This window comes from Cyanistes caeruleus, chromosome 4 (genome assembly GCF_971803275.1).
Source record: "Cyanistes caeruleus chromosome 4, bCyaCae1.hap1.1, whole genome shotgun sequence".
In the NCBI taxonomy this organism is placed as follows: domain Eukaryota; kingdom Metazoa; phylum Chordata; class Aves; order Passeriformes; family Paridae; genus Cyanistes; species Cyanistes caeruleus.
In genome coordinates, this window is record NC_141704.1 from 80,362,509 (window position 1) to 80,387,255 (window position 24,747).

General features: G+C 37.1%; 1 long non-coding RNA gene across 1 annotated transcript in view; it reads left to right on the top strand.

Annotated features, from left to right (window-relative positions):
* LOC111928546 (uncharacterized) overlaps nt 1-24,747 on the top strand; it is a 36,207-nt gene that overhangs the window by 6,411 nt on the left and 5,049 nt on the right. Inside the window, exon 4 of the long non-coding RNA XR_002864172.2 lies at nt 21,110-21,221. This is a non-coding gene — a long non-coding RNA (uncharacterized LOC111928546). The remainder of the gene's footprint in view (nt 1-21,109; nt 21,222-24,747) is intronic.

Below are 24,747 nucleotides of genomic sequence, written 5' to 3' on the forward strand. Positions count from 1 at the left end.
AGCAAGGGATTGAATAGCCCCATTTGGATGCCTGGAGCAACCTGTGACCAAACCAGAGGAAAAAATAAGGAAAGAATGCATTTAACTTATCTTATAAAGAACATATTTTCAAAAATCTAATCTTCTAAGGATCTGAGTAGCTTCAGGGTTTTGTTTATATTTTTCATTTAGGAGATTCCCTTGGGTCTTTTCTTTGCCAGGAGCACAGTGGGCAAAATCAGGATCTTTGGCTTCCCCAATGTGCTCAAGAACTCTATGGATAATTTAAGCTTTCCTGCTGCAGTAAAACAGAAAGTTCATAAAAATAAATAGAGTAATACTTTGCACTCATTCCACAGGAGGCTTGTGCTTCATAAAAGCTAGTCAGTGAAACATCTCTTAGAAGTAGGTAAGGGTTGTTTTCCCATTTCACAGATGTGAAAAGGAGATACAGGATGTGTCAGGACCACCTAAGTCACTGAAGACAGTTCTTCAAAACAGTAATTTTGTTTTTTCTGGAGGTCATGACTAATTCACCTTAATGTGACATGTCACTTTGGCACACTTAAAACATGCCTAAACATATGAATATAAGTGTGTGCTCCAATGCAGTTTCTTGCTGTTAACCTCTCCTCTCAGAGATGCACACCACATCCACAGGAGAAGCAAACACAAGCCAAACCCTCAGCCATGGCAATGCAAGGACCAAGACACTGCTTGAAATTGCCAGTGAAGATGCAGCAGAACCAAGGTGGTAGACTTTGAGCTGGAGTAGCAAAGCCTTTTGTACAATTTTTATTCTGCTATTACCAGAGTGATGTTTTACATCTCTGCAACAAAAGCTGCTCTCCGTTCAAATGACTTCAGAAAATGGGACAGATGGTCCTTAAAACTGAATCCAGGGTATGCTTCTGATTTCATCCTTTGAAACTTTGATTGCTTATACAATCCAGGTCTTCCAAAATCCCATTTCCTCATTTAATCATAAGAAATTCTATCAAAAGAAAGCCTCTGAGATCATCCGTGTAATCTCAGCAATCACTGCATCAACAGCAGAAACAGAACACAACAATGTTTCTATAACTTTTCTGAAAAGCTGAGTTGCCAAGTGGCTTTTTGTTTTCTCTGCTTCCAGATATTAAATTCCAGTAACAGACAGCTAAAATATATATATTCTGAGCACTCAGTTTTGGTTACTTTTCCATACAAGCAGCCACGGTACTCAGGATGTATTATCCAACGACAGTGGGGCACTGGGGAAGAGGAGGGCCTGTATGATCTCCAGGAAGATCCAGAAAGAAAAGTATTCTTTCAAGAATAATTCAATATATGGTCAAAACTGTGGCAATAACAAGACATGGTGCAATTCCCTCCTTTTTCTTCATTCTCTTCTATTTATGATTCTCTCAATTCGATAGTGCCCAGTATTCTGCAAAAGGAAGCAGCTTGCAAAAAGAGGAAAAAGGTTTAAAAGAAATTCAGAATATGTCAATAATCAGGTTGGTTTACTTTTTTTAATTGGTACATTCTTCATCATGATGGCTACTTTACAGAGATCTCTCCCAGGAAGCTAATTTAGCCTGAATAATGGGTAGCTTAGCCTATTAGACTAATTTTCATTACTGGAGACACAGTGATATGGAACTTAAATGCCATCTAACCTTGTTTGAAACAAGTTTAAAATCTAAACCAAGAGACTTTAATCTGGTAGTTTAATCAAAGTTATCACACATTCAGGAACAAAAGATGTGAGCTGCATATCTTTTTTTTGTTACAGGTAGAAAAACATCCTTCCCTAGGTAACTGAGTATCCAACCCATAATCCATGTTTTGATGGCAGCATTCAACTCACCTGGCTTTAGATGTCTTACTTTTAGATATTTAAAATTACTTGTCTATGCTTTCTCTAAAGTCAAATGAAGCAGGCAACTCAAGAACACGATTAATGACATCACTAGTAGGATGGGGAAATTAGAATATGGGAGATTAACCTCCTTGGGAGGTGCCTCTACCCTCGTTATAAACAGAACCTAGCAGACTTAAGCCAGATGTTCCCTTAAAATTAAGTCAGACAGAACCAAGATCTCAGAGTTGTCAATACCTCATGCTTTTTAGCAATATGAAAACAATACAGAGATGCTAGACTAAAATTTCTGTGTTCCTTAAGTCCTGATCCTTTGCCTTCCACTTCCCTATTTTTATTCAGTAAGGCAATTGACATGGTGCAAAGTTCATTTTAATTTAAATAATTTTATCTCTTGGTGAGGTAATCTGACTTTAGTGGTGCACCTTTGGCCTGTTTCTCTCACTGGTTCTTTCTGCTTCTCTGACCAGCTGAGCTTCCAGTTCTTGTCCTTCAAGACCATTTTCCCCATCAGCACTGGATCCTTGCTTCTCCCTTCCAGCGTTCTCTGCAAGCTCTTTGTCCTTCTTCTGAATATTCTCCCATTTCCTGAGTCACACTGGATTTTTTTCACCTACAAAAAGCAGTCTGTCCCCTGAGTTCTATCCAATTCTGCATCCATACCTGAGCTGAGAAGGTGCTTCTTTAAATTCAATTTAAATGTGTTTTATTATCAACAGCCTGCTGGAATCAAGAAAGTTTAATCCAATCAAAATAATCCAGAAAAACAGGGGTTAGTGAAGGTAGAACTGCATATTCTTCTATGCCTTGTTAAAGAGGTTCTAGTGCTCAGTGGGAATCAAAAAGAGGAAGAAATATCAAATTATTAGAGGAAAATTCTTTTTCAAATTCAAAGATTTAGGAAGATAAATGACAGTTAGATGTTTATCACTTTAAAATGCCTTTAGGTACCCCCAAAAATGTCATCCTTTCCTACTAAATGATGCAGTTTGGTATCAAAAAAATAAAAGAAAAAAAAACAAAAAAAAGAAAAAAACACCAAAACAAAACAAAATAAATTAAAAAAAAACCAAAACCCAACCCCAAGACATTTTTAGCACTACTTTTGTTTCATTAAGCTTTTGTTCTAGCCCATGTCCATAAAAAAGCAGCAGCATTTCTGACCTTTATTTCCATCTCAGTGACAATGTTGGTAGAAAGCATGGTGGAAATCCCCAAAGAAAGCCTCAGCTCATTGCAAAACTCCAGTTGTCCAGAAATCAAGAGTGGCATCTGGGTAGCCCAGAGATTTAGGGTAGACAAAGTCAAGAACACAGAACATTATTTCTCTTAAGGATTTCCTCTCTCACTTGAAGATCATCTTCCTGTCCCTACTGCCATCAACATCTGCTTGCAGATATGTTGGTCATACCCAACATCTTTCAGGGTTCCAGCTATATTTGTCTTTAAGAATAATTCAATATTTGAATGGAATAAAACAGACTTTCTTCATCACATCAATCACTCCACTTATTCCAAAAGTGACTTCAATGAGGTTATATCAGTGTGAACCCAAAATTGGTCCCCTGGATTTAGTGCAGTCTTGTAAGACCAAAAGCAGTGAACAAAGAGCAAAATCTATCCCAGAGTTAGATTTCAAACCTCAGCCCATCCTTCAGTTGCCACTGGTCTAAGATGTGCAAACACTCAAAAAAGGCTTTATCACGTTCCCTATGATGCAAAGTGCACATTTTTTCAAAATGTCTTTGTAATCAGCAGGTTGTTCATAGGTAATTAATGATAAAATAATAAATAAATAATATATAATGATATTATAATATTATTCTTAGTAATAAATTAGTAATAAACTAGTAATAAATAATAAAATAATAATAAAATACCCCAACAACAAACAAAATCCCAAAACTTCAGTTCAGCAAACATTATCGATTGTGCAAAGACATTATGGGATGGCAAAGGGAAATATCACAGGCACAAAACCCCAATTATTATGGTTTAAAGAGCAGCACATTATAGCAGCATTCACTAATGTTTAAAGTTTACACACAAAACTGATTACCAAACGCACAAATTGGTTCCTCAGAAATACCCATTCAGGCAGCTAAGGCTATATCTTGCATTTATCTACCCTTACAACATTGCCAATCTCTCTTCTTATCGCTTCAACCACTGTAGATCTACTAAAATTTAAACCAATTTTTAAGATGACAGACATGATACATCATAACTATAGGCTGTGCTACAAATTCATACAGGTTGATCCATGTTTCTGAGGAAAGAACATTTTTTATTCTTAGCCTTACAGGGGAAATTGGTGGGATCTAGGTGCTTTTTATGTAAGCACTATGTTAAATCTTTCCAGATTTTGGCAGATCCTCTAATGTTTATAAAAGACATTCAATGGTCAATCCTAGGATATGCAAATTCTGTCTTCCCTGCAAGATGCTGTGATATTTTGATAACTACTTCATGAATAATGTATTGGTTTACTGTGCTAATTCACCAATTACCAAGATTATATTCACTCTTCTAAACTTAGTCTCTAAAGAATGTTGAAATAAGGGGTGGGATACATTCACAATACAGACATTTATGTCAGAGGGAGTTGTTTGGACTCTCCACAAGTCAAGACAGAGATAGAGACTTTTTAATGATGCATCTGGCTGGAATCACAGATGTCAGCATTACTGTGAGCCAAACCAATGTTCCTCCTTGCTGTCCACCACTCAAATCTTTCAGTACCTCCAAGAGAGAGAGACACAAAATCTGCTGCAGTTTTGGAGCCACCATTCTCTCAGACAGATTTTGCAGATGCACCTGGTTCTTCACCATGACCATTGGCTAACATCAGGTAATACTGATAATATTTGAACTAGTCAGTTACACACATGTAAAGAACCTGCATCTTAAAAGACAAATAAAATAAGTTCCTTTGCTTGGAAGAGGTTGAGGTCCTTTTTTTCCCCCTCATTTTCTGGAATATATGCACAGCATGGTGTTTCTTTGCTATCAACACCATATTGTAAGCACTGTGGAATTTAGAATGACAGCAAAATGGTTTGCATTGAGAAAATGCTGGCTGAAGTGTACTGAAGAATCTATCTGTTTTTCTCATTGCTAGATGTCTTTAAAAGTGCCTGGGATGTATTTATAGCCTTTTTTTTTTTTTTTCCTTCTTCTTCTTAAAGAGAACATATTTATTAGGTAACTGGTTATTTTTTGATTGAAAAATGATGCTTTGTCATTTTGTAGAAATATCGAAAGGGGTAGGGAAGGCAAACATCCAACCAATATTAGCTCTGAAATTCTGGGTAATTGTACAGGGCCCTGGGCAAAAACAAAACATAGATGTGCAGTAGTCATAGCACATCTTGTCTTAACTTGTCTTTGTTAGTGTAAGTGAAAAGGTTAATGCTGTTCAATTCCGTCAATGCAGAATGAGGCACTGTGGCACCTTTGAAATCTAAACTTACTCACAGCACAACAGATGTGATTCCTGAGAGAATCATGTTATTTACAAGATGGTTTAATAATATGAATGTTGATTAACCACGTGCTGGTGTATTTTATGTGTATATATATATATATATATATATATATATATATATGTAAAAGGGGGAAAAAAAAAAGCCCAACAGATTGCTTTTAGTATGCTTATCACAGGGTAAAGCTTTGCTGCTGTCTACCAGCAACATATGGTAAGGTCTCAGCCACCTACTAGCCATAAGGGCTTAATCCTACTAGCCAAGACAGATACCAGGGATGGATCCCTGCAAGAGTTTTGAATAACAGGCATGGCAGTTTAAAGGAATAAAGCTTCCTTTAAAGCAGAATAATTAATGATGACTTAAATTCAATGCCAATTAAAAATGTCAGAGGCTGCTTCTTGACTGCCTTGCACTTTGTGTAGTCAGTTAAATTCAGAACATAGTGTGTGTGAGGAAGCTGCCAAACTGCCCATGTTTGGCACAGAGCTGGCAAAGACATAACTGGTGACACAGGTGTAAGCCAGGGAAGAAGCAGATCCTCAGTTTTTTGGGCCACAGCCTCATCAAGCAAAATGCCATCCTGCTTACCTTAAATTACCTAAACCATAAATAAAAAGCCTCATAATAAAAGGGAAATAAATATTAATCATGACTATCTTTTATTTCCTTGTTAATGTCTGATTATTTCTTTCCTTTTCATTTTTCTGTTTGTCTAACCAAATGCTTTTGACCTGTCTATCCTTTAGAGCCACTGTAGAACCTCTAAGTAACACAGAGGCATTCATCTCAGGAAATACACAGCAGACAGGGATGAAATCTCTCCTGTACACACCTCACCTGCAATTAGGGACAGAAAATTGGGGTTTATTATTTAAAAGTCTAAAGGGACAGGCGTGGCCAAGCTGGTGCTCCCAGCATATCAAGCCAATGCTGTGCTGCTGACAAACTCTTTTGAGATCACTCATTTTGAGATGACCAGCTTTAGAATCAGGTGTCAGATTTCCAAAAATGGTTTCAGGTAGTGGAATCCCATTAAATTTATTCAGACCAAGGGTATCTAGAGTTGAGCACTTAAAACAGTGAACCCAAACAGTTCACACCCCAATTACACACCCAAAATCTCCAGAAAGTGAAAACTTTCCAAAATATATTTCTTTTAATTCTACCTTTGATTCCATTTTCCTGTATATTATTTCAAAGCCTTTTATTAGTAATAAGTTTATGAATCACACTGAATTAATTTTGATAAAAAAGCAAGACGTCTAAAATGCTTCCCTTTTATTTGTCTGTCAGCAAGAAAAAATTTCTTCCACAAAAATGGACCACAACCTCTTATTTTGGTGTTCTCTGTTTACATTTTTCTGGTCAGAGAAAGTCTTTGTATGGCTGGAACTCAACCTTGCAGATATACCTAAATTGCTCTTGGGACTATTATACGGTTCCCTACTCCAGGAAAGAAAGGCATCCAATCCACTAGGGAAGAACCTACATGTCCATAAAAATTGGGAGCCAAATTCTGATTATCATTTGTGTGAGTAGGCAGACAACCCAGCATGACTGATATTCATGAACACAGGTGTTCCCAGAGAGAAGCAGACCTGGCTTCTTTATCATCTGCACATACAACAAGGAAAACAAAAGAAACAGATTATCCCATAACTACAGAAAAGAACTGGTATTTGTGTTCAACATCAGAACAAAAATCGAAGTCAACTGATGCATCAGAAAACTGGAACATGTCAGGAGCACCTTTCAGACTTTCACCTTCTTTGCTCAGACATCTGTCCTCCTGTTTGCTATCAACGCCTCTCTAAAACAACTTTAATTTCTCTTGCTATTTAATACATGTCACAGCACTTGACAACACTCATGATCTGTACTAATCAAAGCCTCGGGAGCTGCTACAGCCTGAGCAGGAGTATAATCCTTAAGATTCAGTCCCCCCTCAAAAAGGGGGGAAAAAAAAATGGTGGTAGTTTGCCTGACAACAGGGTAAACAGATTATTGTGTTATTGCTGGCTGATTGCCGGAGTTATTTTGGAGCTCCATAATTCGTTTAAAGAGATTTTTGACATTTATGAAATGACTTCTATAATCAACTGACAGTGCAATATCCTATAATTGTTCAATTAAAAATGACTACTAGTGCATTCATTTATTAGTAGAATCAGATAATTGTCTTGCCACTAAAGAGTACTTCACACTTTGCGCATCAAATGAAAATGTTTGAGTATAAATCTGTGGCACAGCAGCTAAAGTCCCAGGGATTTTTCAAGTGAAGGTGTAATTATTACAGGACTCTGAAGTAAATATGGTTTCATGTGATAATCTTTAAATGGATTGCCTGTGTCTTACAAGACACACTTCTGCATAAACTGTCACATCTGGCGGGATGGACAGGTTTGCAGTGGCAGGTGAGACTCCTGTGATTTCAAACAGGGTCAGCTTAAAAATTGGCATCTAAATCACAGATTTTCCCCTTCACCCCTCCTGTTACTGCCAGGGCACTGCTCTGCTGGGGGAAGGCAGCAGGGAGTGGGTGCACAAGTAGAAGAGTTTTGCACAGGAAATTGGGCTGGAATATAAACCCATGAACTACATAGCCTCAGTCACAAGTGCACACCCTTACCCTGGGTGTGCTCCTGGGAGGCAATCAACATCTTGATGGAATATCTGGTGATTTTTAGATGTATTTGAAGTCCACTTGAGGTCACTGAGCACCTTGAAACAATTTTAGAATACAGACTTTCTCTTTAAAATTGAACATTTTAACTCACATTATCCAAACTATCTGCTAAGCAAAATCACAGATCAATTTTTCATTAAATAATAAAAAAGCTTGGTGCACCAAGTAGGTAGCAATCATATGGAAAACTGTGTAAGCAAATCACTGAAAGGCAAGAAACAGCAGCAACCCCTTCACAAATATAATGATTTTTTTTTTAATTATCTCTCTTTTTCTAACGACAACCCTCCCGAATCCTTGGCTAAAACTCACAATTTATATTCAGATAATAATAATTAAAGAAATCAAGTGCAGAGTCACCAGATGGAAGATAATACTTAATTTGTGGCTGCTACAGTACACTATTCAGTAATGTCATTTCAGAGTCTCAGCTGAGCTTAAGCCCTGTTCTCCTCTTCTGTCCCTCCCCCACCACACACCAGTTTGATGACAGAACATACCACTCCTTCACCTTGCACTTGAGCTTTTCTGTATTGCCATTGCACCCATGATCTTCAAATGCCTTAATGAACCAATAATTAACGAGTTATTTCTTGTGCCGCGGCTGCACCGAGCGTTTCTTTCCCCGCGCTATGCAAGGAGAGAGCTGTAAAGTGGGGAATTACTGCCAAATTTTTCCCTAGCAATCCCTGGATTAGGGGGAGGGTAGCTGGCTCCCATCTAGAGAGCATCAGTGGGGGAGCATCTGGAGAGCACCTCATTTTCCAGCACAGCACCAATTAAAACCAAAGCAGGGATGTGGCTCCAGCCAGGCGCCCCCTCCCTTAGCAGAGCTTCTCCAGCAGCCTGGCTGCTTCACCAGAGCCCCGTGGCACAGCCTTGGCTAGCCCCTTGTGCACTCTGATCATCAACCCATCTTCCTCCTGCTCAGAGGAGCAAAAAAAAAAAATAAAATTAAAATCAATGTGTCCTCAATATCAGATCAGCTCCCCACAAAGCTTTGCAAATGACCCACCAAGGATCCACTGCATCACCATTGACATTTTCCTCCTCATTTTATACCCCACACACCTTTGTTGTTGTTTGTTGCTGCTTCCAACCCATTTTTCTGCGCCTTGCGCGGATTCCAGAAAGACTTTTGATAAAGACAATCCTGGCAGCCGGATGATAAATATTATTTTCTTAACCTGCCTAGCTTTGTCAGCCACCTGCAACTGCAGCCTGCCACGCGTTGGAAGCAGCTCATTAACTTTCCCGCAGCTTCCCAGGAGTTTTCCTTGTTTTCTTTCACCTTGGGTGTGTGCTGCCTTCTCCGCGAACAGTTAACCACCAGAGCAGGCCGAGCGGGCCTTGGCACCGCGAGCGTAGCACGCTTCAGGCAGCCTCCCTGCTAAGGCTCAAAATCTCTCTTAAACACATTAAGCAGCCCATTTTGGATTGATAGTGCAGTAATTATTCTGCTTCACCCTAAAAACCATCCTGGGGTAATTGGCGCAGAGGAAAATTACCCAGAGTCCTCTGCCACCTGGTAGTTAAGGAACGAATCCAGGGAAAGATAAGTGAAGCAGGGAAAAAATCGGCACTTATTTGATTTTAATCTCACCACTTTGCAAGCATTTAAATTGCCTTAATCAGGTGGCTGGCTCCCAGCCTAGCTGGTAATCTGTTATCAAATTTGAAACTAGATTTTTTAAAATGTCAGTGTAGGCTGAGAATTGAAGTCTATTAACAGTTATGAGCCTCCCTCCTAAACTTCCATAATCTATGTATTAATGATCCCTTTTACAAAGCTGTCAAATATTACTTTATTATAACTATATATTAGTAACGTCAGTGGAAAAGCAGGATTTAATTATTTATTTCTCCAAGATGGGGAGGGGGGAAAAAAGCCAAACCCCACACACATACACAATGCTGACATTCTTAACACCGAAACCCGATTTTTCCGAGGCAATAACTCGAGTGTATGGAATAACCTTGATAAATGTAATTGAATTTTTCTCTGATAAGATTAACTAGTGGTAATTGTGAATGGGGAAGGTCTGACCCACTACAAATGAGATGTATGACGAGCTGAAAATAATCAATTTTTTTTTTCTTTCTCTTTCTCCCCTCCCTGCCCTCCCCACCCCCACCTCTCAAAAAAAAAAAAAAAAAAAAAAACAACAAAAAACACTGAAATTGTAATTTTGGGCCTGACAGGATGAAGCATTTATGTCTGAAATGTTTTTGTATGTGCTGATTATCTGCTATCTTCTCAGTGTGTCTAATTGTGCTGAGCTCAGTTTAAAATGAGATCAACACATTTAAACCCCAGAAGGCTTAATTAAGGGAGGGACTTAATGCTTTACAAAAAAGGGGAATATACGCCTTTTGAGAAATGCAGTATAAATTCTACCTGCAACTTCCCTGACTAGAGTACTCCAAAATTTTGTAGTTTATTAAATTGCTTTTGAAAACAAACACAAAAGACAGAACTTTAAAACTTATAATTGCTGCTGGTGGTTGAGAGCTGAGATTTTTTTTTTTTGATTTTTTTTTTCTTCATGCTTACTACTTCTTGCTTTCTCTCTTTCCATGTGCTCTTATTTCAAGCTGTCCTGACAAAGCAAGCAAAAATGCAATGTACAAAGCAGACTCGAGAACTCCAGCTTTGGAACTCTCCAGCCGCTGTGCGCTTTTCAGAGTTGAAGGCTGCATGGGAAAACACACAAGCAAATTCAGACAAAGCACTCCCCTACCTGGAATTTGTTTCTATTAAGCAGACAAACTGTTGCTGTGGAAATTAAAAAAGGGGAAGGATTAATTCTTTTTAGTTACGTGATAAAAGTCAATCAAGTATTCTTTGAAAATAATGCCACAGTTCATTTTTTTTAGTTCCTCCCTCATTATCCTGTAACTCTGACCATTGAACTTTAGTGCTGTAGATCAGCCTAAAACACCACTGACAACTGTGTATTCATATTCTCTTCATTGAATCTGTGTAGGTTCTGTGAAAGACTCTTCAGAAAACATAAAATCTACCAACAATGAAATTAATCACAAAGTACAAAAGAAAAGCAGCTGGCATGCAACTACTGAATAATGCAAAATGTGCAGATTTAAATTACATGTCACCGTTAATGTATACAATATATCTATATCTACAAACACACACACTTGTGCTATAATCAGTAAATAATTTTTCACTGTCTACAAAATAAGTATTTTAATTCACAAATAGTATATACTGAAATTGCATCAAAATTAAACACAGGATGAGTTCATCATGATTAATGTTGCTGCAGTAAACACCAGAAGGAATTAAACTCAATAGCAAACGGTTGCAATTTTAAAAGATAGTTTAAAAAAAAAAAAAAAGAGCCTTTATATGGAAGAAAGTTTTTGGTGAAACCAGTAAATCTGTGTCAATACCTCTGCATATTCTTTCTCTAATTACTCAACAGGATCAAATACAAAGGGGAAAGAAAGTTGTTTGCTTCATTTATGTGCTCGTTAGAACATGGATTATTTATAAAGGAACTACCTGCAAAACTATAGGAGAAAATCACTGGTGAAGCCACGATTTTCATGCAACATTGTGGGGAAATTATAGTCCTGGGGACTGATATTATTTTTCTTTTATCAAAAAAAATAAAAAATAATTTAAAAAATTAAATAAACTGAAATAAATTAAAAATTAAAAGAAAACTGGAGTCCTTAAGTACTTGCCTTGAATTCTGGACTTTGCCAGCTCTGAGTTGCACAGCCATATATCCTTGAGAGCAAACAAGAATCCAGTGTACTTTATTTCTCAGCTTTTGACAACCTTTATTATTTCGTTTATCTGCTATTCATAGCGAGATGTAAACATCTTACTTCCCAGTGTGATCCTCATATCAACAGTGGGTCAGTTTAAAATATTGGGAATCAATATGTTATAAAACATCAGCCAGTACTAAAAAGACAGAGGTAGAGCAAATTCATTGAATGTCAAATAAAAATAAACAAACAGAGACAGATAAAAAAAAAATGTAGCAAGATCATAAATAAAAGGACAAGGAATTAGAAATATATATTTCTAAAACAATGACTTGACAGGGAAAATGCCCCTACACTAAATACCGAGCCACTTAGAGCAGGGAAGATGAGTGCAAATGAAGATAAAGACTTTAAAACAAATCTCTTAATTTAATAGAAAATTTACATGGTAATAGAGCACATTACTATTACTGCATGGTGAGAGCAAATAATACTGATGTAAAAAACTTGGTTGGGATTCAGCTCATTGTTTCAATTTATTGGACTGGATGTTTCCAACTGGGGTAGAGGTGGGGGACAGCATTCCCAGCTTAGGGGAATTATTATTATTCCCAGCAAACAAGCATCATAGACATCTTGCAAAACAAGCAAATGAACCAGGCCTCCTGCTGTTCTTCCCCCTTCCCAGGCCTCTTTTTAGTCAATGATAAGTCTATAACCAGGACTAGCCTAAAAAAAACCCATTTTTTTTGGCAGAACCATTTTCCAACTTAAAAAAAAAAAATATTTTCATAAACAATTTTGCAGGAAAATGCTACTTTAAAAAATCATTTGTTTTCAAAGCTAGAGAAGTCCATACTAGTCCTTTCAAATTTGTGGTTATTGTTTTCAGAGAGATAGCAATATTTTGTTCATATATATAACAATTTTGATTATTTGAGAATTTCATATTAAGCCATTTTAACAGCAGATGTTTAATGAAACTATAAGAGATAAATATATTTACATGTTTTACCTGATAGGGCAACATTTTGCCATGAGCAAAATGAACTGATCAGAAATTAACCAAATTAAATTATGAACTACAATTTCACATTTTTAAAAACTTATTTCAGAAGACTCATTTTTGGTTTGTTGTGGTTTTTTTGGCTAAAAATCTGAAACGTAGAACTTTTTTATCAAACAGGAATCCTTTTTTTAACCAACCATAAATATCTTTTTCCTCATTCTCAAATAACTTTCAGTTTTCAAAATACAGCTAAAATAAACAAGAAATGAGGCTTAAAGAAAAAGGGGGATTTGCAGAAGGAAGAAAGACAAATGAGGAAGGAAGAAGGATGAAAAAGGAAGAACTGGAATTCAGAGGTTTGGGTCAGAACTTTGTACTCCCTCAACAGAGTATAAAACATCATTTCTGGGACCTTCCCTACCTGAGCCTTGTTGTCTCTACAGATCAGCACTGGTCCAATAATGCATTATATCAAAGAAGAATAAAACACACCAAGATGAAAACTCATCTCTTTTATCCCTGCAACTCCTATCAAACATTTGTCTTCTGCATCACTTCATTTATCTTAAATATTTAGTTATTAATTATAAAGTTTGAATAATTTTTCATTTATTTCATTTGGGAAAGTTTCCTTTCAATTCAAGATAATTTTTTAGGTGGCAATTTGAAATGAGAAGGGTTTTTTTGAATTAAAAAACAAACTTTGCATCAAAAAAATTAAAATGTCTCTAAAACTTGCTATTTTTTCTCCCAAATTTCATACCCCAGTTTGTCAGATTCCATTCAAATCTGCAAATAGATGCACATCATACGTTTCCTTTTCTATGATGTCGTTTCCAGCCAGAGTGGCAATGATGGCACAAAAAGTTGAGATCATCCTTCACTGGAATTGATCTCCTGCACCTCCTCTCTCATTTCTTTTGGGGGAAGTCTGCATAAAGCAGCAGCTTCACCCTAGAGCCCTCTTTATTTGGCTACCTCCTTCTTCTATCACTTAATGCAGCACTTTTTCCTTCTACACAGAAGTGTTTGCACAGAGCCAAATCTCAGCACAGCCCGTGCTGTCCTGGGCAGCAAAGGAAAATTCACACAAGTCAAGGATGGGACCAAAGCCTTTTTCACAAGGTCTTCAGCCCTGTTTTCAATGTTCTTTTGCCTGGTTTCAAGGTTATGTAACCCTTCTGGTCCTGGCCTTCACCCACCATGAAGCCAAGAGTCACTCCAGCCCATGAAGAAAAGAATGTGTTCTCCTGATTATCTGATTCCCACCTGCCCTGCTGCACTGCAGAATGGAGGACGTGGCCTCACTCATCCCATGCCACAAAACCAGCCTGGAAGAACCTCTTGTTCCTTCTGCTGCACCAGACCTGTTTTTCTGGTTTGATCCCTTCTCTCATTACCTCTGACAGTTTTGGATTTGGGCTTTTTCCAGAGGAGGAGATGGGGGTTGAAGACAGGGAGACTGTTTACAGGGTGTTGAGTCAAACACTGCAGTGTGATTATAGTCCTATGATTTTATAGCACTCCCACTGTGCATAGAAGTCCTCCATCTCATTTATTGCCACTTTTAGTAAGGCATCTTCTCCACACAGGAGATTTAAACCTGACACCAACTGGCTTCCAACCACACAAAAACAAAACAAGCTCGAGTTCTGGTGTTTTTCCTCAAGTATATTTTTATGAGATTTTTGGAAACAACAGTAAACACCAATGTGATAAAATAGCGAGTTCTTTAAATTTCACTTGTAAAGAGATGGCATTTGCTAGCCTCTGAGGAGCTGTTGGAGATGTTGCCTCCTGCTTTGGTTTGACCTGACAAGTCACAGATTGCAAAGCAGCAGCTCCACCACTTGAACTAGAAAAGAATCGTTGAGATACAAAATTGATAAAAGTGAGATCACCTTTCAGTTTTCCTGACACTAGAGGGCAAGCCCATTTTAGGTAACACTAGGCTGCATGAAGAATCTTGAAATATGTTCCCTCAATAGCAAGTAAACTGTGCCAACTCTCAGTCACTTGTGTCTCCTCATGGACTTCTCTGGCTTTCAAGGTAGAACAACTCTGCTCAAGCTGGTGGAACTAAGAGGGCTAAAGAGAGCAGTCATCAAACCCTAGACCTTAACTAAAACTCTCAGCACCCACAAGGAAGGTTCTGATACTGATGATGGAAAACAATAAGCTGCAATCTTAAGGACATTTCCCTTGTCTTTACAGATTTTTTTTTTGATTTTTTTTTAAATTTCAATATCCTGGACTCTTAGTACTTATTGCAAGAATATTGATTGCCCAGTGGTCAGCAAGACAGAGAGAGGATGGGGAGAGAGATGTGAAAAATGTGTGAGGAAATTCTTTCCCTCAAATGAACACCTCATCTCAGCATCTTTACCCACTAATACAAAATGAAAGAAAAGCCTTGTTTAACTCATGTCTCTCACTGCTTTGCAGGCTCCTCCATGGTGCCTTCCTCTTCACTGCAAAATCAGACACCACAGCTCGTTAAGTCAGACTTTGAAAGATAAGAAAGCTTATAGACTGCCTCATTTCTCTGAGGTTAACATTTCTTTAATAGAAGACAATGGTCTTGTGGTTAAGCCACAAACTTGCTGTCAGGGGACCTTGGTTACATTCCATTACACACACAGACTGCAAAGCCATATTACTTATCTTGCCTTAACTACATTTTAAAGAAGGCCAAATAAGTTTGCTTTTCCACTGGATAAGGCAAGGGTAATCAAGGCACAAAATGGATGCTGTGCTTCCTGCAAGGACAGCCTCCTAGGGATAATTTATTTTATTCACCTTTGGTGCCAAAGGTGAATAAAATAATTTCTTTTAAAATTTTCTTTAAAAAATAATTTCAAAAAAAATTAATAATTTCTTTTAAAAATTATTCCATCTTAAGATGGAATTGTAAAATTATATAAAAAAACTAACATAACAGCAAGTATTGAAAAAATATAGAGAGAAGATATAAAATCAGCCATCTATACATATATTTAGAAACTAAGTTGTACCTATTTTCCAAACATTTGGTATGCAGGCATGAAAATATATCATCCAAGAGATACCTGGGTTTAGCATAATTTTAGTCACTCCAATGGGTGATTTAGTCACTCAAATGAGTGATCTGAGGGATTTGTAGCCTACAAATCTGTCAGCTGCCAGTCTAAAAGGACACAGCTCTCCATTTTTTGCTAAGGCACATGCAGACTACTTGAAGGCATCCTTCGTGGCCTGTAGCCCTTAAAATAACACTGGACAATTGTGTTTAGACACCTGAGCCTCCCATCTTCATTTTCCCAGCAGAAATATTTGGAAAATAGGTAATCAGGAAAGCTTCCTATCAGTTCTTATTTATAAGTTACAAATCAGGACAAAATTCACCCCAATGCTGTAACTTCAGCTAAATTATCCAGAATTATACATGATGCACTAATATGTATTTCCCATGTCACACCAATTAACAATAATCATCATACAGGATAACTACTTTGCATACAATAACATTTGCAAACCTTGTCTCTTTCCAAACACAGCAGACTCAGTTTTCACTGGAATATCTCAATTTAATAGCAGCGTGCTACAGTCACTAAGACCTTAAAAACTAAAGCAGGCATAGAATAAATGTGTACAAGTACAACTGAGAACAGTGGGAGGTAATTCCACTATCTCTCTTCCGAATTGTGCAAACTACTCTGAGGAATGTTCAGTTAAGTCTTGCATAACGCTTTATCATAAATAATTACAGCTTAACTACACTTGGCAAATAAACTCACAAAGCATTTGCTATAAAGCAAAAGATCCTCTCTTGAAATTTTGCTTATTCACCAGCTAATTTCTGAAGGCCCAGCAGCTTGTCATGCACTCCTTAACAGGTTTTGTGGAACGACATGGGGTTTTCATAGCACAAAGGTTAAAAGTATGTGAAATGTAACACAAACCATTGTTAAAGCTCTCTCACTTGGAAACCACTTGACTTAACAGACTTCTCTTTAACCAAATATCAAATATATGGAATCTGACAACATATTTTGCAGGGCAGATTTTAGACTGATACAGTTTGAGACAGTAGTGGTGCTGTCATCTCTGATGAGGCTTGTAGGAAGGATTAATCAATTTGTCAACAGAGCTGCTGAGAAAAACATTTTTTCTGTTTCAGTGTAAGCTCCTCCAACTTTGTCACTCAATTCAAGAAAAGATCTCAGCACTGCTTGCAGAGCTCGTGGAGGTATATTAAAAAAAAAAATCAGATTTAAAAGTGCCTGATGAATAAAGCTTCCATAGTAATTATGGGACAATATCTTGTGCATTTCAGGATAATGATGATACTTTCCATCACTCTTTATTTTGAGTGTAGTGACTCTCTTTATCATGCTATATATTGCTGCTGCTTCTCAATATTTATTCACCATAACACCTCATCCAGAAAGCCATTTTCAGGCTGTGGTGCCTACCCCCTGCACATAGTCACTGTGAAGTCAGTGGGATGGCTTTGGGCTAGTAAAGATCTTTCACTATTGAATTAGTGCATTAGAATAAGGTCTATAATAATTGCTGCAAGCCATCACAGAAAACAATAAAACCTTAACTTTTAGGTTCTGAACCATTTGTGCACTGGTCTACTGTGGTCTTATCTCTGGATTATGATGCATTTGAGGTAATTTGTGTTTGGGGAGGGAACTGATGTCCATTTGTTGCTAACTAAATAACCAAGGTGTCAGAGAAAAATTCTACCACAGAATTACTGTAGAGAGAAGAAATCTGTGTTTGGACCAATATTGAAGTATTACAGGAGTCTGACCTTCCCACTGCTCTCCATCTTCATCTGTTTTTGTGCAACTGAGATTGCCTAGCAAGGAACAGCTGATTAGTTTGTCATAGGAATTGTATGGTTCAGATGTATTTCAGGAGAATGAATTCATCTGGATTAAAAAAGATGGATTAGACTGCTGAACTCCAGATCTCCTTGTGAGTGTATGCCATAATGGAAAAGCACCAGATCGGTATCTATTTTAGTATTTCTAGTCTAAAGAAGTAAAAAAACATAAAGCAATATTCTTGCATTATTGTAGAAATGCTGAAATTTCTCACAGAAATGGAAATTCCAGAACATCTAAGGGGCCTAAATACTGGTGCTTGACAGCTAGAAATTATGCTGAGAGTTCCTTGAGACAGATTCTATTTGCAAACTAAGTCTGTCTACACATACAAGCTCAAATAGAGTTTTGAGATCTGTAAGGTTTTTTTTCTGAAGCATCCACCCTAGATCACACATGACATGCTCTAGATGGTCTAGGTAATGTAAAAACAAAAGATAAAAGGAGCTCTCCTACCTCCTTCACCAAAAATAAAAAAAATCTGAATTGTTTCTTCTCAAGACTGATCCTTTTGCTTTCATTAGAAATTTAATTTATTGTGAATAATAGGTTTTCATTCTAACTCCTTAGAAGCTGATGCAATGCAGGCATCCCAGTCTGAAGTGCAGCTCCTAAATCCACTTCCTGTGCAAATCCAGAACAACCAATGGATTAAGCCATGCAGCCACATCAGTAACTGAAAGACAAATCACAAACAAATCATAAATCACAATTCTGGAGACCAGTTGCCTGTTCTGCCTGTGACCTGTCTGTCCAGGAGCCAGCTGACATAAAATCACCTCAGTCCATATCTGCAACCCCAAAACTGGAGCACCACTTCTGATGACACCACAGGGAAAGTGTTGGCAAGAATCCCATTTTTCTTGTTGGGGTAGATATGTGCTGAGTAAAAGCAAACACAATCTCATGTTTTTTAACAGAATAGTCACAAAAATAAACAGAAAATGTTGGTAAACCATGGCACCAACTGGGCTCCACTTTAGTGGAGGAAAAGTTTAGAGGCATTTCATTCACCTATGGATCAGATCTGTGCAAATGCCTTTACCCTCACTTCCTTTTATTGAAACCAGACTTCACCTAATAACAAATGCAGTGAGGTGCACAATAATCAATAACTATTACAAGATAGATTTGCAAACCCCTGCAAACTCATCAAAACCCAGAAAGAATCACAAATTATAAGGAAAAATAGAAACCACATTAAAAAGTATATACTTCACAGAGCACACTACAAAGACAATGGTAAACAAAAATTAAACCAGATTTGTGTGAGAAGATGAATTGTGGAAGATAAGAAAGTCTTTACAACTGTATCCCTTCAACTTTTTACACTATAATAACTAAGTTATAGCTGGTGATTCAGCCACATTTTACTCTACAATTACACATGAACAAATCCTACTTCGAATTCATGTGCATTGACACTGAGTTTAAATATTCAAAATACTCTCAGCAGTCACAGTTTTTTTACAAAAAAATCCAAAAGTATCTTTTCTGAAAAGCAGTTCACCTCTTCAAATAGCTAAATGTGGTTATGTCTGTCTGGCTTTCACTATTCAGCTCAAAAATATGTGTTTGTCACTTACAAAGTATTTGGGGATGAAAGACAATACTCTTTGGAACCAAGTTCTGTAGTTGAGGTAAAACATGGAAAATGTTAAACACCAATATTCCCTGAGCTTCCTTGCCAAAAATGACACCCTGAAACAGGTGTTTCACAATAGAACAATGATCTCTTTCATCAAAATGGGGTTTCAGAGGCACAAATTGCTGTATTCCTTGAAATCATGTTTCTGAACTTTAATATTTCCTACATCTGTGGTTTTAGGGAACTGGCCTGAGGAAAAAGAGGGAGCATATCCCTCAGTCAAGGTCATACCAAAAAAACAGATTGTGAAACTGGCTTGTGAAGATCAGTTTCCAGACTTCAACCAAGTTCCTCTACTTCTCCTAACATGGATATTCCACTTATATCTTTAAAGCATTATCAATAGAAGTATTAAGATAATCATTGATATAAAGAGTCAGAAAATGCCTGGGTTTACTCCATTTACAGAGATAGCAAGTGATTTTTCTTTTTTTCTAATGCAACAGAAAGGAGAAATTGCAATTTTATGTATTAAAAGGACATAATGCTATATATAATAATATAAAGGTATTGTCAAGTAAATATTAGGCCTTAACTGCAGAAGCAGCTTGTGCAATTCCTCAATATTGTAATTGCCAGCTTTATTTTCTTATTCCTGAGCAAAAGACTGCATCTTTGGGAAATTTACAATTTGCACTATTTATCGAGACAGTTCCAATTCCTTTTTTATTTGTTTTCCAAAAGTACCTATTTTTTACCTGTGCTGACCAGTGCAAAATCAGGCCCACTAATGTTTATAAAATACCACATTATTGTTAGATATCGAATCCAAATGCAAGCACTGCAGCTTCTAACAGATAGGAGCTTGATGGAATCTGTCTGAAGATTGCAGGTGTCCAGATTGTCTCTGCTCCTACTCTGGTAATAGCCCTTGACACAGAAGACAAAGAGCTCAGCGTTTTCTAAAACTTTCTCAAGCCTTGACATTTTAACAAGAGCATATAAATACCTCTCTTGCCTTTAATTTTCAGGTTTATTATGAGTTTAATAATTATAAACTCAGAGGAAATCCAGGCAGTTGCCTATTAACATTTAAGGTAGTGATGTACTGCATAGATTGCACGAGGATAGCATTGATGCAATGTTTTTTGGGTTTTTTTTTCCCAACAGTGCCTAGGTCTAATGTTTTATCTAGTGCATAAATAGGACACTAAATGATCCAGAAGGCTAAAGTGACTCTGGAAAACACAAGCAATCCTTCCCAGTACTTCAGCAGTGTGATAAACTAGCTGGTACCTCTTGCAGTTACCTACAAATATTTGCCAGTAAATCCTAAAATGCTTCATTAAGGAGGTAAATGTTAGTGTTGCTGTGATACAGAGGCACACATAAAAATCAGGGGGTTAGTGGCAGGTCTGGGAGTACAACCAAGAGCTGTGGAGCAGCACTCTGACCTTGGTACAGGAATACCCAGGGGGTTCTGGGCAGGAGAGACAAGCCCAATGCAGGTGGATATAATGCTGCACCTCACAAGCATTATATCTGTGCAGAACACAGCTCCCAGGTCTGGGAGGGCTGGGGGTGACATCCAGCAGGTGGTGGGGGTGAACAGACAGCAATGCCTGGCCCCTCAACACAGGTGGAACCAACCAGGTCCTCCATTTGCTGCCTCTGGCTGGGACAGGAATGGTGACTGGAGCTGCACCACCATCAGAAAGGAGCAGGGAGAAGAAATCCTTCCTGCAGAACTCCTCCCACTGGGCTCTACTGCCGCAGCACGGTGTGAGGAAGGGTGGGTGAATTGTTTTCTCATTGCTTAGCTGAGAGTAATTGCTCTTCTGACTATGTTAAAAAATGAATTTTCTTCTTCCTTAAAGATTCATAATCCTATGAGGAAGTTGCTGTGCATGTGCTTTTCTGCTGTCTGTAAACAGCACATGACAGGCTCCTGTGTAAACCAGGACTTCACATTTGGTCAAGGTCAGGAAGGTATGTACTGCATGTACCCTAACTTTTTTCTTTAACAGATATATTATTCTATTAGATGGAAATAGCACCAGGGCAATTCACCCCCTCCTGGCTTTCCTATCTATGTGTGAGCATCTTTGAGAAGTGGGATTAGAGAGAAACCTGCAGGCATATTAATAAATAAACTTCACATGCTGTTTGATATTAAGTAAACATACCACTAAATATTTCTCTAGGGGCTTGTGATCTCATAACCCATGGACTTCTAATTTGGTTACCTGTGACATGTGGTTCTTAGCCTCAGGGTTCCACAATGAATTAATTCTAAAACACTTTTTAAAGTTTAACATACTAAGATGAAATAATCAAACACGTGTTCTTGAAAAAACTCGGTTCACTTTTCTTTATAGGTAATATGAAGTGCTACTATTAAAAATAAAAAAGAGTAGAAAAGGAAAGATAACTGGGGATTTTCAGTCCAGGGACACACATTGTCCTGATATAAGTTAAGAGGATAGAACCTATCCTGAAATAAGGATTTGTCTCTGGATCAGAGAAATCTCTCTTCCCAGAATCCGTTTCCTTTGTTGTTATAACAAAAAGAGTTTCATTTTAGGAAAGCATGTATTTACCCACATATTCATATATACAAATATTCTTAGTCCTTTCACTCTATCTGTTTTCCCCATTTATCCCTCATTATAGAGGATGAAATTTACTATTGAAAAATAGTTAATGAAAATACACTTTAAAGTTTTTAGGGTGAGGGTTTTGGGTTTTTTTTTTTCCTTTAAGTGAATCTTGATTTTGCAAGAGGTGTCTCTGACATCGATCAGACAGCCTGGACTGGATATTATCCAGGTTACAACTTCCCACAGTGGGCAGTGGTCTGGAACACTCACTTTTTCAGATTTTTCTTCCATATGACAAGAAGCTGTGTGGAATCCCAGGAAATGCAATTTATCTAGACCACCAAGGGGAATGGAATGTGAGACATCACCCTCAGAAATTACAATTGAATCCTAAGAGTATTGGCAATATCAAATTTTCTGAGTTTGGTTAGATTTTCCACCTAAAGATGTATTCTAAATTTCCCTATTCTGATCAATTTTGCTTCAGAGTTACCAAATTCATTTTTTCAGCCTCGGTGTCCAGTAGCTTCTTTCTCTGTCAGAGCAGAAAATTATTGCAAATTCTCTTTGCAATACAAATATTGGGAAAAAAACCCCACATATTTACCTCACTTTCAATTTAAGATTATGACTATGGAATTAATTGAAAAAGGCTTAGAAATAAAGATTTTAACTTGGAACAAGCTGTTACAGTGAGCCCATATCTTTCACATGACAAATGTAGGAACATTGATATCTACACTTGAAAAGAAAAATGGCAAAACAGGAATATCAGAATTATAGAGCTGGTAATAAAAACTTTAATAACATTTTTCAATCAGGAGCATGGTGTATAAAACAGGGTGTTTGGTCACAGACCATCATTTTTACATCCCCAAAAGGGATTTTTAAATTTATTTGAATCTAAGACTGGGCTAAAAGTTATCACACCAAAAGTATTTTGTTTCATTTGCAAAGAAAACCCAAACCAAACCAAACCAAACCAAACTAAACCAACCAAACGAACAAAAAACAAAACAAAACAGAAAACCCAACCAAAACCAGTGGATTTTTACCCAAAATAATTGATTTTTATGTGCTTTGTAATGTAACTCAAGAAAATGGCTTTTTTTAAAATAAATTAGTGTTTTATTTACTTTTGGTCCCTTTTTATGTAGGAAGCTGGTCAATGTTCAACACCCCATGAGTACTCATCACTTTGATTTGAAAAACACATTATTAACTCCAACTTTTAACACAAATCTTTGGACCACCTTTTTGGATGAAGACACTGAAAAGCAGCCTACATTTGGTTTTCTGCAGAATTTATGGGGCGCTCTGTGCTACAAACTCTATGTGCATCATCATTCTATATTTTTTCTTCCACTTTGGTGAGGCAAAGCCACTATTATCACAGTTTTTCAAATTGAAAGCTGAAGGAAACAGGCTTTGAGATAGCAAAGATCACACAGGACAGTCCAGGAATGGAAGGCAGATGCTTGATTAGCCCAGTGAATTAAGCAAAAGGCACTCCTGCTGCTAGAGAGAATGTAGCCCTATCTGAAGATAATAAACCTTTTAACAGCACATGGATTAAAATTCAGCTGTTTGTGAAGATATGTTTTCCCCAAATTTCAGGATTCAGATAGTAAGACACTCCAAAGGCTTGACATGCTGCATTCAGTTAATTTATTTATTTTTTTTTTTTAAGAAAACCTTCTCCACAAATGTAACTGGACATTTTTTTGTAGAAAAGAAGACCTGTCTAGAGCTCCAATCACTATTTAGCTTTGCTTCTGAATTTCCTGTTTCTCAAGATGGACAGTCTTCCCAAGATGAGAGAACCATGTCTTATATCTCAATAGTTTATTATTTTCTACCTCAGCCTCATAAGGAAAGTTAAAAATTTCCTCAAAAAAAAAAATAAAAAATAAATAGATGAGATATAAATGTATACATGACAGAATCAATTTTTCTTTTAGCTAAAGGGCATAATATACAGCAGTGTGTCTCCTGCTGCTGAAGGGAAATTATTGTAACATCATTCTACTGTCCTATGAATGAGAAGTATCAAAGAGCTTAAAGAAAGGGAGAGTTACCAGGGAGAGAGCAGGACAGACAAAACTGTACTTGCAGTGTGTACTGGAAGGAATTGGAAAACATGACAGATTTAGTAGTCACCTTTTGTGGACTTGGAGCACTCCTTGCTCCTCTGTCATTTGACTTAAGCTAAAAATTAAGTTCAGGCATTGACAGCCTATTTTAAAGGAATTTTGACCATAATAAAAAAGAAATTAAAAAAAAAAAAAAACAAACTCACAAAACCAACAAATAAAATAGCTTCATAACAAAACAAAGATCAGCAGTGTACTAATGAATTTCAAAACCAAACTAAACTTTGTTCTTTCTGGACATCTCTAACAATCAGGTCTACTAATGGCTCCTTTTGACCATTGCACTGCTTTCAGAGATTTTCCAGAGACAATTCACAAGAAATAAAATCTAATGAATCTCCAAAGCTGTACTTTCTTGACTTATTACATTAGCAGGACCTCTCATCTGACTGGGAATTTTGAGAGAATCACAGAATTCATTAAAGCAATTTACTGTATAATGGTGGATGGCCAAGATAGATCCCTACTAATGAAATGAACATTAATTAAATAAATTGTGGAATAGAAGTGAACTGTTTAGCTGAGTTAAAAAGCCTTGCAAACAAGCCTTGCACTGCTAGTCTGAATTCTGTTCACATTTTTCTCACATGAAATCATAATTTTTTATTTTTTTTTATTATTGTTGAATTATGTATTGGAAATGGAGCTTAGCTGGACTCATCTTTAGTATCAGCAAGGATCCAGTTCAAATACAGGGTGAGATGGCCCTCAAAATAAAACCAAAGAACAAAAAAAAAAACCAAAACCAACAAAACTAAAACA